General features: G+C 35.2%; 1 protein-coding gene across 1 annotated transcript in view; it reads left to right on the plus strand.

Moving 5' to 3' along the window:
* The first annotated feature begins 252 nt into the window (after positions 1-252).
* il11ra (interleukin 11 receptor, alpha) overlaps positions 253-18391 on the plus strand; it is a 51039-nt gene continuing 32900 nt past the window's right edge. The window contains exon 1 of the mRNA XM_051121540.1: positions 253-380. The gene's annotated coding sequence lies outside the window, so the exon portion shown is untranslated. The remainder of the gene's footprint in view (positions 381-18391) is intronic.

Here is an 18391-nt window from a genome sequence, read left to right on the forward strand (position 1 = left end):
TTTATAGTAAACCTAGTGGTAACCGTTTTTTGAGTAGGGGAAAAAGAAAAAGAAAATCAAACACAACAACAATGACTTTTTCAGGAATCGTCGGCGTATTCCAGACGTTACAGTAAAATACAGTGCAGAAGACAAACTGCATACTTCAAAAACAGTGCGTAAAGTATGGTCGTATGCCATTGGAAACACCGCCCAGGATTCTTCGGTGACAGGAAATGCTGGCGCGAACGCGCGTGTACTGACAGAGCTGTTCTCCAATGGGAACGGCGGAGGGGAAGTCGCAGCTAAATCCTCTGACTTTACTACGAAGGTGAAGCGCAGCCAAGGCAATGGAGAGGAACCGCGTCAAAATGCTCGTTTAATGTTTGAAGAAAAGTAAGGTAAGGGTTGACAAGAAACTCTTGAAAAGTCGCAGTGTGGGGAGAAGGTTAAATGTGTTAGAAGTGGCATCATCCTGAAAGTGAGAGGAAAGTTTTGGAAATCATAAACTGAGCTCTGGGAGCTGCGCTTGGAAATTTGTCCGCTGTAGGGAAGATAAACAGTTTCTCTCGTTAAAAAATACGTTTTGGGTCTTCACATTTGAAAAACTGAAATAACTTGGAAAGTAACTACAGCTCGGTACCTGTTGAATACGGGATGATGTTTTCCGTACAGTATCGCGGAATAGAGGAACGTAGTAACTTGTGTACGTGAAAAATGTTTATCTTACAGCTGTTAAAAACGGGAACATTTACTCGATTACTGGAAATGAAAAAATAAATATTTTTAAAGAATAAACACCTTTAGAATTTTTTAGATTATTTATTTATTTATTTTTTAATTTTAAAATGTTTTAAGTCTTTAATATACTTTTAATATATTTTTACATTTACATTTTTAACATTTAGAAGTAGTTTTCTGGTAAACTAATGTATACAATTAATTACCAGCTTAAATGTAACAAAAATATCAAAGATTGTGGAAAACCAAACAAATTTACAGTTCACTCAATGAAAAACATATTGATATGTCATAAGTCTGAATGTTGGCGCTGGTTGATGTCCATAGCTAATTTTTATTTATTTATTTTTTTTTACATTGAAACTGGATACTTTTGTTTTATTGAGGTGTTTAGGAAAAAAGTAACTACGCTGACAAAAGCAGGCTGTGCACAGGGCAATGTTGTGTCCAAGCATTAACTGGGCCAGTGTCACATGACTAAATCCCTGCTGCATTATTGAAGAAAGCATGGACTGTAACAGTTTTTGTTTTTTTGTTACTGTAGGATTTTGCCTTGAACAACTTATTAGCAGTCATTACCTGTGTCAATTAAATGCAAAACACACAGTTATACAGTTAAACTAAATGTACACAAAGGCCAGTGTTACGTTTGTAGCGCTAATGTTCTTTAATTGTAATAGAGACTGCGATAAATGTAACAGTGTAACACTTAGTGTTATTGCTCATTTTAAATACTCATTCTAAATTAGATTTCATTCAAAAGTTTAAACAGTCAGAATTCATCCTGCGAGAATCGTTTTGAAATCAGACATTCTGTTACCATGGAAATGCTACTTTAAATCATTTTAGCAGGCTGCCTCCCCTAGTGGGCGGTGCCAAGTGTAATATTAAAAAATTTACTTTAGAATCAAAACTTTTTCTAATCTTGACAAAACACATATGTGACCCTGGACCACAAAACAAAAGTGTATTTTTTATTTTTTTATAATTAAGATTTATACCTGATTTATATCTGAAAATCAGCTGAATAAATAAGCTTTCCACTGATGAATGGTTTGTTATTTGGTTTGTTATTTGGCCAAGATACAACTATTTGAAAATTTGGAATCTGAGGGTGCAAAACAACAAAAAAATCAAAATACTGAGAAAATCACCTTTAAAGTTGTCCAAATGAAGTTCTTAGCAATGCATATTACGAATCAAAAAGTCTTGATATATTTACAGTAGGAAATTTATGAAATATCTTCATGGAACATAATCTTTACTTAATTTAATGTCCTAATGATTTTGGCATAAAATAATTTAAATTTTTAACCCATACAATGTATTTTTGGCTATTGCTACAAATATATCCATGCTACATATGACTAGTTTTGTGGTCCAGGGTCACATATTATTGAAAAGGTCAAGTGTCAAGGTTCCATATGTGATGTTTATATTGTGATAGAAGTAATACTGTGACAGAAATTAATAATACATTTGTGACAGAAAAATGAGTTAATTAAATGGCTATTTTTGGTAAAGCGCCTAAACAAACTCTTGGGAACCTCATTTTTGTAATATCAACTTCAAATTTGGAACATAACTCAGACATATGGCTTTGATTTTTTTTTTTTTAATTATTATTATTTTTTTTAATAGCTGTTTTAGATAACATTTTACAAAATACTTATTAATATGCATTGTAATATTTATTATAAATGTAAAAATAGTACATTTTTATTTACAGTAAACTTAAATGTCTACAACTTTTTTTTTTACACTTTAATTTTATTTGAAATGCTTTCTTGAATTACTACCATGTAAGTTCAGACAGTGCATTTTAAAGTCTAATGGACATATTTTACCATTTAAAAGTTATACGAGACTACGTAAACAAGCAACTTGTTATGGAAAATACTTTACAAAAAGTACTTTTTGCTTTTTTGCTTTCTCTTACTCTACTTTAGTGTGTTTTCATAAGCACAACAGCTTGTCAGTTATGGTGGACTTTTAATATAATTGTTTGTACATGCATAAAACAGAGTGAGACATTTAATGCTTCTAATCTTCGAAAGGTCTTTGTTTTTAAACTGTTTGGGAACAGTGTCTCCAGTCATTTGTGTTGAATCTCATTTGTGTATTTTAACCTTGGATAGAGTGTACACTGGTTGCAACTGCACAGATTACTCTTGAAAAAACTCCTTAAATACAGACCGCTTAGTTTCCGCATGAAGTCTTGCTTTAGCCAGGTATTAGGAACATCAACTTCTCAAGAAGCTGAACCCTACATGGAGAACGTCTGCCCAGATGTGCATTCCTCAGGTCAGGAAGGTTTATATACAGTAAATACTAGAAAGCGGAATGCTAACACGAGAAAAACACGTAAAAAAAACTCTAAATGCAGGAAAGCGATACGCCTGCAAAGTTAGTTTGGCGGTGGAATGTGTGGCTCCAACCCCTCTCGCCAGTCTAGAACTGAATCCTCTCTGGTTTTTCGACTCGCCAAGTTCTGTTCCTCATTCAGCACATTCATTTCCAACGCATATTTCAGCATGCATTATGAGTGGCTGTAATCAATTTCAAATTAAACTTGAGTGCTCTTTGTTTTGTCAGGGGAAAAGGGCCTCAGAGTAGGGGACGTGGTCGACTATCTCGCTGGCACACCGACCGTGTGTTGGCTCTTGGCTGCTCCAAGATTTTGCTTGCTTGAGGCCCTAGATGGGATTCATACATTGTGCTTAGGCTGCCTAAATGTTCTCATATGTATTTGCTAAAGACTCGGTTCCCTATGAATACATTCTATATATATATATATATAGTTACCGGGTGACTAATTATGCAGCATGAAGCTGGAGTTTTTGTCATTTTCCATGAAACTGTAATGTGAGGGCAGTGTGAGTCATTGCAGAAGAGTTCAAGTTCGTTAGGGATTTGTTTGTGAGTTGAAAGTGTCAAGGCCTGGTAAAGCCCTGCAGTTGGGAAATGCTGTAATTGCACTGAAATAGAGGCCGCTCGTCCTGGTCTTTGATGTCCACTTGGTGTAATGCAGGACATGGCACGTTGCGCAACAAGTGCTTTATTCTTGTGTTTTCAATATCAAATTCACGTTTTGTTCTTTCAGTGAACATTTAGTTTTTTCTCTAATGAAACGATCCACATGCTCTGTCCGTGGAAACCACAGAATGACATCAGATATGAGAGTTTTTGCATGTGCGCTCGATGGTCACCTGAAAACATTTCCATCTGTATTTAAATTGCGTAATCTGTAGTGATTGCTCTATATGTTGGATATGTTGTATCACTGTTTCCACAAAAAACATATTAAGTAGCACAGCTTCAACATTGATTATAATCAGAAATGTTTCTTGAGAATCAAATCCGCATATTAAAATGATTTCTGAAGGATCATGTTACACTGAAGACTGGAGTAATGATGCTGAAAATGCAGCTTTGATCACTGGAATAAATTACATCTTAACATAGATTCACATGGAAGACAGTTATTTTAAATTGAAATAATATTTCACAATTTTACTGTTTTTCCCATTGAGTTGACAGTATCTTCTCTCGGTTCTCCAAAGATGTTTTGAATGTGTATATCAGCTTTTGGGAGTGCGCTTTATAGATGGTTTTAAAGCTAACTGAAAGCCTCAAACTGCCAGTCTTTAATAATAGGGTTTATTCTCGCAAATCTTTCGTTCTCCTTTGGCTTCAGTTTGGTTGAAAACAAAAATCATTAATTTAATAGTTGGAATTTTGTTAGGGAATCAAATCTGCAAAACATTTAGTGGTTAAAATAGACCCAACACGCTCCATTTAGTTTGTTGTCCACTGACCGCACATTTTATAATGTATTTCATTTTTCTCCATTTTATATAAAGTCTAAACGCTTTTTAACGAGAGACAGATCTTTTCCCCAAAATGGTATCTGGAGGGACTTTGCTTTTTAAGTTTCGGTTTAACATGCTATCCATGATATTTTTTCTCAAAAGGGAGTAAAACAGCCTTCTAAATATATATATATATATATATATATATATATATTTATTTCAAAATTTCACTGCACTGATCTGACAGAAATTTGATCCACTAAAATAAAAAAAATAAATAAAATAAAATGTAAAATGATGCATTTATGTTTTAAAATATGTTTATAACATTTTCAAATTCTTATAAAGGGTTTGGAAGTCTGGGTGGGGGACAAACACTTCTAAAAATGAGCAAAACAATAGACTCAACAGAGTAAATATATATATATATATATATATATATATATATATACATACAACAGGTAAAATAAGTGTTGAACACGTAACCATTATTCTCAGTAAATATATTTCCAAAGGTGCTGTTCACTTGAACTTTTCACCAGATGTTGGTAACAACCCAGGTGATCCGTATAAGAAAACAAAACAAATAAGTTCATAAATTAAGTTATGTATAATAAAATGGAATGACACGGGGAAAAAGTACTGAACGCATGAAGAAAGGGAGGTGCAAAAAGGCATGGAAAGCCAAGACACTAGCTGAAATCTATAAGGAATCCTGCCCCTTGTCAGTGGAAATTAATATTAGCTGGTTCGGTCCCAACACGTACAGTACTGGGATGAAGAAGATGAAACAAGGGTGGACATTTCAGCAAGACAGTGATCCCAAACACAGCCAAGGAAACTCTCATTTGGTTTCAGAAAAATAAAATGCTGCTAGAATGGGCCAGCCAATCACCTGACTTGAATCCAATAGAAAATAAGAACTAAAGATCAGAGTTTATAAAAGAGGCCCACAGATCCTTGAAGATTTGAAGACTCTGTGGAAGAATGGGCCAAAATCACACTTGAGCAATGTATACAGGAAGCATCTTGAAGCTGTCATTACCAACAAGGCTTTTGTACAAAGTATTAAATAAATTTAAGTAGTTCAATACTTTTCCCCCATGTGATTCAATTTTATTACACATAACCTAATTTCTAAAATGATTTATTTTGTTTTATTTGTATGTATGTATTGCTTGGGTTGTTACAGACATTTGGCGAAAATTTCATGTCAACAGCTATTTTAAAAATATATTTATCGGGAAAAATGGTGATGTGTTTAATACTTATTTTACCCGCTGTATTATATATATCATCCATTTTTTAAAACTAGTATGTTTTTTTTTTACTTGAAGAATTTGTCTCTTAAAATCAAGAGACATAAGGGCTCTAATTACCGCGTAAGTGTTGGCAGTTTGATTTTAGGCGGTAAAAAAGCTCGGGCCTGTCATGGCAACTCGCTTTGATTCCGCTAAAGCCTTTTATCTCTGAGGATCTCTTGCTGCCACTCAGATTTAATAAGGAGTTTCAAATGGTTGTAATCTGTGTGAGGAATGGCCTCACTATGTACACAGTACAAAGATAAATGTTTGGTAGACGTATGACTTCTATCAATAAGGATAGTCAAACAAAGTTCTGTTTGCAGAGGGTTCGATTGTGCTGCAGCGCTTGCGTCTTGATGCTGTACTTTTTTTTTCTTTTTTTTTTCTTTCCTCTCATGCCAAAGACCGGCACTCTATGAGACAAGCATGTTGGAACAGTGGTAACAGAATATGTGTGCCGTTTCCCAGCAGGTGTGAGTCATAGGCACAAAGAAAGTACTTTATCTTCTGGAACGCTACCCTCTGTTTGGGAACCATATACAAATACATATACCTGCAGGCAACATCTGAAACTCTATGCCGTTTGATGCTCGGCAAACCTTTTACCGGCGGATCATCTTCAGTTGTCGTAAGATCATGTGTAGCGGGTCAAGCGGTATCACCTCCGCAGGGAGTAGTGTCAACCTTCAACCCGTCTGAGACCGTCACCCGTTTGATAAACAACACTGGAAAACGTTCAAGAAGCTATTCAGAGCACTTCACAATTCACTCCTGGGGTTTATACTCCCCGTGACTCACTTGGCACTGATTGGACATTGAAATCGAGACTCTGCAGATCCAGTCTCATGTTCCTCATGCCAGATACAGGACTCAAGAAGCAGGCTGCTGGTCTGGGCTTAGTGTCGCTTGACATTTATTTGCTTTTGCTCGTTTGCTGAAATGACATGTTGGCCTTGCGGAGTTTTGCGCCGTTCAAGATGTGGTAGATTGTCAAAGTGAGCTTTGGCTCGTACGGCCTCCATAATTGCATGCAGCGGGACTGTGGCGCCATTTTAAATGCCAAGCAACCCAGGCTGGTGTTGAGCTGTCATTGTCAATAAGGTCTTTCTGCTTGAGAAATCTTCTAATTCCTTGAGCGCAGCGACGGTCTGCTTTCGAAGAGCAGGTAGCGGCTTTCACGTGATGCAGAGGGAGGTTGTTGGGTCAGTGAGCGTTTCCAAGTTTGGTTGTAACCATTACTCACGACTGCGGTACACGGAAACCTCTCGTACAAGGTAAATGACTGGTGTTCTTCTCCGTGAACGCTCCAGAGTGCGACTTCCTTGAAAGGCGCTGCTTCCAAGAGAAAGTTTGTGCCATACCAAGTTGTAATCAAGTCTTCAGGCCATGTTTGGAACTCAGAACTAGGCAATCCGTCAGCTGATGATGCTTTTGTCCTTTTTGTTTAATCCTGTGCTGAGTAAAGTGAGGGTAAGTGTTCACGCACAGTCTACCTTCAAGCAGAACTGGCTGAGGCTGCAGTTCTCCCGGGAAACCAGCCAAACAGCTCAGTGAATAGCTGGCATCTGGTAGCCATCTTATTCTGGCCAGTGCCTGAGGAAATTCCAGCCTTGAGTGGCTATGATAGCTCTTGTGTGGAGGGCTGCTTATCCCCCTTTCGCGTCAAGCTGATGTCTGTTTTCAAAGCAAGGTCCAAGACGTTTGTAATTTGCCTCTTTTGCAAAGACTTTTAGCTGTATCTGTCAAACTTCACAAACATTGACTGTGAGAAGTCCACAAACAGATGCCGTTTTCTTTCTTTGACTTACAGTATTAGATCGGGGGTCTCCAACCTTATTTCATTCAAGAGCTACTTTTTAAAAATGAAAGTGTCTGAGAGCTACCCATTTTGGTACTTAAATCTCTTAAATAATGTATCAATCTGAACTGTTACACAAGGTATTGTTAAAATGTGCTGGAAATGTTCCAGTGCTGATACACACGCAAAAATAATTTCACGTTTCAAGTTTTGTGTCAAAAAAAAGCCTGTTTTCCATCTTTGGTCAGTTTTTTGCATTGGTTTGAATGGAAACAGCAGACAGGCTGAACAAAAATGTAAATCCTCTGTTTAACAGCAGGTGGTGCTTATGGAGCAGTAGAAATACAAATGTTTCCAAGGTAACCACTGTAAACAAAGCAGCTTTGCACTTATAAGCGCTGCTTTACACAGTTGGAAAATGAAAAGCAAATGCCATTTGAATCATACATTCTTTTATATAATTCCCTCAGCAGTCTGCTTTCAGTAATGTTTCCACACTAAACGAAACCTACTCTGCTTGTTGAGCTTGCAGGACACTCTTACTAACTTTGCTTAATGCTGAGCAGTATTTACCATGGGTTTTTCAAATCATTAAATGGTTTAAAGATGATTAAAAAAAACAAAACGGGATAATTACAATAACCTCATGGCCGATATGTCAAAACAATTCATTTGCATTGGAGATTGTGGAACACCTGTCTATATGAGCTCACTCTGATTGGATGAAAAGTTTGTCTTGGCGAACTGCTTCCAATCAGCCCACAAGCTACTGTAGCTCCTGAGCGAAGTGTTGGAGACCCTGGTATTACATCATCAGCTTGCTCCATGTAGAAGGTTGGGCAACTCCAAATATGCATCGGCTCGCTTGTTTATTTGCTCTCTGTGTCGTTACCCAGGCTAAATTTACTTCTCTACTTCCTTAGAGACACTGGAGTACTTGCAGAAAGGTTCATGTCTTTTGAGCATCTTGATGATTACTGCATTGTGGATTTTATCTAGTTTGCCTGGTTCGGCAGAGTTTTTTGCTTGAACGAAATCTCAAAGGATTAGTTTACCAAAAGTTTACAGTTCTGTCATCAGTCACTTGCCTTTCCAAACCTTTAAAACCTACTTTGGGACAAACTTTGAGTTACTAGTCAACCTTTTCTGGGGAATTTACAATGAAAGGTGACTAGAGCTTTCAAGCTTCAGAAAGAGCACAAAAGCAGCAAATTTGATTTCACAAATCTTCAAAAAGTCATTTTTTTTGTGTTTCATAAATAAATTGGAAAATGTTTGGAATTACATAAATGTAAGTAAATAACAATGTACATACAGTAAATTCTGAAAACGGATTGACTGGCTGATTTGTGATAGTCAAAGTTACACCAGGTTTTGCTTCCAGAGCCAGGAGAAGTTAAAGTCATTAAGTCTTTGCCTCAGGCAGGCTGGCAGAACGCACAACATAATTTTAGTGTTGTTCCCATGGTATCAGAAATTCCAGAGCGTCTTTGTAAGCCTGAAATCTACTAGTTGTTGCCCAACTAGACTTCATCTTATATCTAGGCTTTACATCTGGACGAAGCCCATATCTTTCCAACTCGTTCTTCCTGAAATGGGCAACGTTTCAGCAGAGCTCTACCTGTCACCATTCTCCTAGACTAATGCTGTATATTTGGGCTCAGTTTCTGCAAGCCCTGCCAGTCAACTATCTGTAAACCACACCTTTATCTGAAGGACCCTGGGTGGTCTGTGTTCAAGTTACAAAGAGAGAACACAAGCCACGGTCCCCTGTGTATCCACATCCTGGACTGTTTAGCAAACTCTGCCCATCCAAACAACAGGGGAAGATTACTTGCAGCTTTATTTTCCTTGAATCCCTTGAAACTCGTCTCTCGTTGCGAAGATGTGCTTGAACCGATCTCTTTCTTTTTCTGAAGACCTGCAGTGGCCCTGCACCGCAGGCAGCTCTGGGAAAACGCGTCCAGTCATCTCGGACTTACAAGGACACGAGTAGGAATCAAACCGTTTCTTCAAAATGTAGCTAAATGGCTTTTAAGAAGGGTGTGGTTAAACTACGTTAGCCCGGACATTAAAGAAATGTTTGTTTTTATGCATTTCATTTATTTGTTTATGGATTTCTTTGATCTTTCTCGGTTATATTTCAAGAAGCTAAGCTTTGCCAACATAATGCATTAACAATATGTTTAGACATCATTAACTATTCACAAGTGAAAACAAGAGCCACTGCATTATAGTCATGAGGAAGGAGTGTTCTAATAATAATATAATAAATGATTAATCTGCCAACTGAAATAATGTTTTATGGTCTTATTGTTTACTTTTGCTGGTTGGATAGGAATGGGTCAAAGAAAAAAAACAAACAAATCTAATTTAAAATTCTTAGATATGTAATCTTTGTATTTCACATGGTCACAAAAGAAAATATATATATTTTCAAGAAAAGTTTAAATGTAATGCCATGTGGTGTAACCATAACGTGAGAAGTAAAAATGTTTCTTTCACTTAAGGCAGTTTTTGGCCAGTCACACCACATTGTAGAGCCTCAGCTGACCTTGCCTTGATATAAAAAGGTCAAATTATATGATACTTGAGGACAGATTTCCCCAATTTACTGTGAATGCACACACACACACGCACGTACAACAGTTATTTCTGGTTCTCAAATCTGATTGGCTGAGAGGAGTGCAATATTCTAGTGATATCTGAACTCCAAATGTTTCACGGTTTGTATCACTCCGCTTTCAGTATTCCTCACAGTGAGTGTCATGGTAGACGCCCAAATCTACTATCATTTTATAAACAATACAGTTTTGTGTCAGAGAATGTAGTTTTAAGAGTTTTTAGGTGAGAATGTACGTGTTTAGACTTCAAATATGCGGTTTGTTAATAAAGAAAATGTCTTTTTTTAATGTTTTTATTGTGTTTTATTGTGCTAGTTAGTCTGTTTTTGCAAATAAACTCTTCTTATATATAGGGTTGGGTATCGTTAGAATATCGTTAGAATTATTATCAATTCCGATTCCAATTCTGCGTATCGATTCCGATTCTTTTCAATTCCCAGTTTCGATTCCAATGTGAATAAAAGATGATATCAGGCATATTTATTCTGTTTCTTTTTTTGCTTAACATTTCATTGCAGTTGAATACCATGAACAAAAATCAACAAGCTATATAAAAACAAGATTCACTTAAGCCGCGTGATTCTGGATAAATTGGTTTTTTGTTGTTGTTGTTGTTTAAATGGAAGTTATGGTTCTCTTACGATTCTAAAGAAAAACCCATTAGACAACTAAACAAAATCACATGTAGCCTAATGTATTTTTTCCAAGTAAATTCAGCGATTCACTCACGATTTACTTGGCTCATTACTGGATGAATCAGTGTTTCTGAATGAATGATTAAAGACAAATACATTATTAAGAGCCCCGTTTCACCATCTACTGGCATAACAATGTAATCGATAAATCTTTAACATTATTTGGAATGTCAAATTAACTTTCAAAAGGATACCCAACCCTACACATATGTATGTATATATATATATATATATATATATAGTAGAGTTACTATCCATCTGATGTTTTTCTTTAAAATAAGCATTTTTATCAGGCTCCTATTAAACAGTAATTTGCAAAAACAGTTATCTTCTGTAATACTTTTGAAAAATCATATATATTTTTTATTTTGTCATTAGTTTTCAGAATTATTTTACTTCAAAATAACCCAACCGGTCAGTTGTACAGTATCACTGTGACATTTTGACCTTTTTGTCTTTATGCTCCAAAAAAATATAAAAATAAACTTTAATACAGTAATGTGATTCCAGTTCCATTCCTGAAAAATATCAAAGAAGCCAAAGAAAATGCATAAACAAATAAATGAAATGCATCAAAACAAACATTTCTTTAAAATAGCTTAACCACACCCTTCCTAAAAGCCAATTTTGAAAATACATTTTAATGCCGTATTTCAAAACATGGCTTATTTGTTTTGATGTGATTGCAGTGACATTTAGAGGTCTTTATAGTCCTACCTGTATAAACAGCTGTGATACCATTCATTGATTTAGCTGTCTTTAATGCGATTAAGAGCAACTACATTTGTTTTCCGTTCCACTAGTTTCAGCTTCCGACAGGCAGCTGCTGGCAAGTTGAGATGCTGCCAGCTCAAGTGTTAAAGTTCAAAGACATTTTATTTTCCTGTTGACCAGCCTCATTAAGCACAGGAGATTAACCTAAATGTCAGTTTCGTCCAATGCACTATCATCACCGTCAACCCGACGTCAGAGTGTAATTGTGCCCTTTGTAAAGCGATAAATAGAGAAATGTCACTCACACTGATTATTTGTTTAGTCTATTTAGTTCACGGTGAAGTGCCCGTGCATACATGTGGGATAGGAAACGACTGACACAGAAGAATGCATCAAAACCAGGGCAAAAATGCATCGCATTCCTCACGTGAGCGTCTCCATTTGTCAGGCTGTCAATTTTCCATTCAGGCGTGTTGGATGAGCTGGAATGTGCCAAAGAGGGAACACTGTCTATTTGCAGCCGTCCTCTCTGCATTTTCCCTCATAAAAAGGCTGCGTGTTACTTCATGAGTCATCTTTGCGATCGCTGCTCAGACTTGCATGGCTCTGAATGGATCCTAATAATTAGTGCTGGAGAGAAAGACAAACAACCTCAGAAATGAGTGAACTTGTTTCTTGACTTTACAAACAGAAGATGCTGCGAATCACGTTTATGTAGCAAAAAGTGTACGTGGAGTTGGCGAAAGCGTTTCAAGAAGGTATTGTTCTTTTACAAAGCGAATAACAAGGCCACAGGATGTCTTTATTTGTACGCCTTTTATCAACAATGCCTTTTCAATTTTCCATATACAAACATTGGCAGTGGCCGATAAGCTTGTGAAGCAGATGGAGATAGAATTGTCGCTGCTCAGCTGACACTGAAAATGATATTATATCAGAAAAGACTTTCATAGCAGTCTTATCTCTTGTTATCACAGCACTTCTAGAGTCGGCCTCGCTATTGGCAGGCGCAGCAGCCCCAACGGAGCAAACGCTGGAATTCAGTGGAAAGAAACATAAAATGTTGGCGAGACATGCGCATTCCTTCGCATTTTCTTGGCTGTCTTTTCTACTTTGAGGCAACTTGCGTCCCCCGAGGTTCCCCTACCCTTTTTAGCCCTCTTGTTTTCTCTTCTGGTCCATTGTCTTTTCTGTTAAACGATTAGTGACTAAGTACTGAGGACTTCATCTGACCTTTAACAAAGTGTTTTAAGAAATCGCACCAAATAAGTAAGACTTACGTAGTTTTATAGACTATGGTAGTATTGAGTGGTCTGATGGTATATTTTGTGCAACAGAACAGAAGTACCACAGCATTAGCACAGTCAGTTACACATAAGATGGCAAAAAACAAGTCCAAATTGAGGGTTTTTATTAGGAACAATCCAAAAAGGAGTTTAAGTACAGTGCAACTTGCTTCATCTTTTGCTTTTAAACTCAAGTGTTTCATAATGTGAGGTTGTTTTAACAGTGACGCCAAACTGTCATTTGTTTGTTAGGAACAGTCTTTTCTTTTGGTTTACATCCATTAATGGTAATGATGGTGTTTTAACGTCACACCATTCAACACTAGAAACTTAGAAATAACCAGTAAACTAATATACCTTAGAAACTCACTACTCTACCTTGAAAAACTATTGTTCTGTACAAAAATTTAAACCTATTAAATATCATTTGTATCAGTTGAAATCAAGCTTAAATAAAATATAAATACGGTCACACTTTATTTTAAGGTCCAATTCTTGCTGTTAACAAACTATGACTTTTCCATCAATAAACTCATAGTTTGCTGCTTATTAATAGTAAGATAGTTGTTAAGTTTGAGTATTGGCTAACATGAGTTGTGTAGAATATGCTCTTTATAAGTAGTAATAAACAGCCAGTATGTTAATAATATGCATGCTAATAAGCAAATAGTTAATAATGAGAATTTGTTCCTATACTAAAACGATACAATAAATACTACATGAAAAAAGAAATGTATGAAAAATAGAATGTTGTCTTAGCAACTGGTTATAAAATGATACATTTAAAATTCTAAATAAATTTTGTTTAATTTGAAGTGGTACAATTTATGGAAGCCCATTTCTGCTACTGGAAAAAAAAAGAAAAAAGAAAAGGTAATTAAAACTTTTTATCTCACAATTCTGACTTTTTTCTTGTGAGACGTAAACTAGCAATTCTAAGAAATGAAAGATATAAAATTGTGACTTTTTCTCAGAATTGTGAGTTTATATCTCGCAATTCTGACTTTATGACACGCAGTTAAGTCGGAATTGTGAGATATAAACTCGGAATTCTGAGAAAATCCTCCAGGGGAGAACTTGCAATTGTGTTTATATCTCTCAGTTCTGAGGAAACAAGTCTAAATTGTGAGGGGAAAAAAAAAGTCAAAATTGAGAGAGACAAACTCACTTTTGTGAGAAAAAAATTGTGAGTTTATATCTCGCAATTCTGACTGAATTTCTCATATTTTATAACTCCAAATTGCAGGTTTATACAGTATCTCATAATTCTGAGAAAAAAAGTCAGAATTACGAGTTTGTATCATGCAGTGCTGAGAAAAAAAGTCCGAATTTTGAGATATAGTCACAATAACCTTGCAATAAATAAAATATTTTTTATTCAGTGGCAGAAATGGTCTTTCGTGAAAATGACAAAAACTAAAGCTGAAATAAGAATAAATTAAAGATTAAGAGAAATATAAAAATAGTAAACAAAAAACTTTAACTACCAAAAATACACCGCAACAAATGATTTTCTTACTTAGATTTTCTTATATTTTTACTTGTCTAGAAAATCTTTCTTGATTTGAGAATTTTTAGATATCTTTGCTGGAAACAAGACAAAAAATCTAAGTGCCGTGTATAACAATAAAAGCTCATTCAAAATAGTAATAAATACTATAATAGTATATAAATAATACTAAACAAATACTACTCTGTTTCAAAAATTAGTTTGATGACTACTTAGCATTATAAGGTTTTAGAGATGAAAAATGTAAGCAGCAACCATATGGTGCCTTATAAAAAACACTTAATTTGGCCAAATTTTGTATTTTTATGGATATTGAAGTATTGTCATTAACAGCAACATGCTGTTATGTGCCTTAGTCATTCATTCATTCATTCAGTCATTCAGTCATTCAGACATTCATTTACAGTTTTAGTCATTTTAGTAGTTCAACTTAAACTTATTTTGATAACACTTTAGTTTGGGACAAATTTACTCTATTAAATAGTTGTTTATTAGCATGCATATTACTAGCATATTGACTATATCTGATAACTTTATTTCACTTCAGCTTTATTTCAATTAATTTTTTTTCTAAGTTTTAGTTAACAATGACAACACTGTGTTCACTTATAGGATGCTATCTTAGGAGCAGCAGTCTATGTGTGTCGTAGAAAGCAAGGCTGTTCTCTGTGTTTTAGAACAGAGCCGCAGTGTCAGTGAAGATTGGTGGTTGGATTGGTGTGGTGATGAGATGTGAGCCTCATTCTGATGGTTGAGTAGAAGTACATTTGTACATGTGGCTGTTCTGATGAGTCAGTTTTTGGGAAGGTTATCCTAATGTGTGTGCTTGCCTTCCAGAACCTGATATTTGCCATTAATCCTCAGTTTTGCCCTTGCGTTAAAGTCGTAAATTTTCATTTTTTTCACTTGCTCAAATATGCAAACTCAACATCTGGTTGGCATATGTGCGTTTGTGTGTGTATGTGTTTGTTTTGGCGCTGAATATTCATATATGAAATCTTGCGGTTGGAAAAAAAAAATCTCCAAAACCATCAAATTTTCATAAATGGTAATTTTAGGAACATTTGGTACCGCTGTCCTACGGTCTTGTAATGCCGTATAAACAGAATGTGAAACTGTGAATGATAGCCTTTCACACAAGAAGTTTGGCTGGAGGATATTTATAGCAGATACTATCATTATTTTTGTGTAGTATGTATTGTATTTGCACTTAGAGCACAGACAATGGTTATATGTGTGACTAATGTTGGATGTTACTATATGAGTCACTAGTTTTAAAATATGTAAAAGGGTGAAATATATAACCTAAGGTTAAGCACAGCAGTAGTTTGTATTAATTTCTAACAATTTTCTTGTAGTAACTTTTATATTTCTTTATTTAAGGACCATTAAACCTGCGAGAGTAATATCGCGCTGTCATACCAGCCGTATTGTTGGGAAGCGCTGAAGGGTGTTATGGGTACCGAGGGGCTGTTTTTAACGTGGATTAGCAGCTCTATGTTTATCTCCACCAGATGCGCCATCGTTCTGTTGCGTTCGAGCCAGCCGTCCTGAACAACAACAGGCAACAGACTAAATAATATATAAGCATATGGCCCTGATATATAATTTACCACTGGCTTGTGGTCAGCGTTTAGCTCTGGGTTTTTCACGCTGTGGCTTTGACATGTGGAAGGTAGAGGGTTTGTGTGGAGGTGCATTTTTGTGGTTAAGGAAAAGTCGAAGCGTTTAGGTTGGGAGGGGGCTGATGAAGCTGGAATGATAACTCTGCCTCTTTTGGCTCCGTCACAAAGAACCACAGGTGCATCTACTTTGTAAGCGGCTCAAAAGGCAGACGTGTGTTGAGCGTATTGGTATGATTCTGTCTACAATGTAATATCTGTGCCAATGCACTGGGTAAAGCATTTTTATTTGTAGAATTTAGCAATTTAGTATCAATTCGGAATAATTAAACTTTTTTTGCATTTTATATACAATAGCATATGCAATTATTCTTACTGTTATTTATGATTAATATAAATACTATCTCATTTAGCTGTAATTAGCTTATTACAATATTAATTAATAAATCATACATTATACTATCTGAAGTGTAAAACGTAAAGACTGTTTAAGCTGTCTATTACTAGCAAAGCTTAATGACTATCCTAGGATATTGTTAAATCATGCTAGAAAACTAAAATAGGTTAGCAGTGTGGTAATCATGGTAACAATATGTTAAATAGGTTAACAACATGCTAATAATTTTAAAAAGATCCTAACAAAAATGCTAATTGTGCTAAAAACATGGTAACAACATGTTAACCATGTTAGAAACATGTCAGCAACAAGTTAATCACGTTCAAATGTTAACAACATGCTAATCATGCTAAAAATGTTAACATGCTAATAATGTTAGCATTATGTTAACATGTTAATAATTCTAGAAGCATGATTATCAACATGCTAAAACATGCTAACAACATAAATCATGCCAGTCATATTAATCATGTTAGAAACATGATTAGCAACAAGCTAGCAGCATGTTAATCATGCTAAAATATGTTAATTCTGTTAGAAAGATGTCAACGTTAATAAATTCTAGTGACGTGATTAGAAACATGCTAGCAAACCATGTTGATCATGCTAAAAGCATGGTAACAACATGGTAATCATGTTAGAAACATGTCAGCAACAAGTTAATCTTGTTCAAATGTTAGCAACATGTTAATCATGCAAAAAATATGTTAACATGCTAATAATGCTAACGTTATGTTAACATGTTAATAATTCTAGAAGCATGATTAGCATCCTAATCATGTTAAAAACATGATTAGCAACAAGCTAGCAACATGCTAATAATGATAAAATATGTTAATCATCCTAGCAAGATGTTAACATTTTAATGATTCTAGTAACATGATTAGAAACATGCTAACAACATGTTAATAATGCTAGCAACATGTTAAAACATGGTAATCATGCTATAAATGTGATTATCAACATGCTAGTGACATGCAAATCGTAAAACATGCTAACAATGCTAACAACATGTTAATCATGCAAGAAACATGAGTAGCAACATGTTAAGTATGTTAAAAACATGCAGGTCATGCTAAAACATGGTAGCATCATATTAACAACATGGTAATCATGCTATAAACATGTTAACAATATGTAACAACCTATGTTAGATCAGAAGTTAGTTCAGAAACATGATTAGCAACATGTTAGAAACATGCTAATGGTAGTCATGTTTTAAATGTTATTATCAACATGCTACAACATGCTAATCATATTAAAACATGTTAATCACTTTTAAAAAATGCAGACATGTTAATCATGCTAGAAACATGCAAACAATAAGTTAGAAACATGATTAGCAACATATTAATCATGCTACTAGCAACATGATAACATGGTAGTCATGTTTTAAATGTGATTATCAACAAGCTACAACATGCTAATCATCTTAAAACATTAATCACTTTAAAAACATGCAAACAACATGTTAATCATGCTAGAAACATGCTAACAATATGTTAACAACATGTTAATAATGCTAGAAACATGATTAGCAACATGGTAGCATCACGTTAACATGTTAATCATGTTAGAAACATGCTAACAAAATGTCAAAAACATGCTAATCATATTAAGCAACATGCTGGCAACATGCAAATCATGTTAGAGACCTGTTAAAATGTGCTAATCATGTTAGCATCAAGTTAACAACATGCTAATCATGCTAGAAACATGTTAGTAACATCATCATACTAATCATTCTAAAAACATGTTAGCAACATGTTAACAACATGCCAATCATGCTAAATCATGATTAGCAACATTCTACCAACAAGCAAATCATGCTTGAGAGGCTAGAAACATACCAATCATGTTAGCATTATGCTAACAACATGCTAATGCTAGAAACATGTTAGCAAGATGT

Source organism: Labeo rohita, chromosome 10, assembly GCF_022985175.1.
Source record: "Labeo rohita strain BAU-BD-2019 chromosome 10, IGBB_LRoh.1.0, whole genome shotgun sequence".
NCBI classification, from domain to species: domain Eukaryota; kingdom Metazoa; phylum Chordata; class Actinopteri; order Cypriniformes; family Cyprinidae; genus Labeo; species Labeo rohita.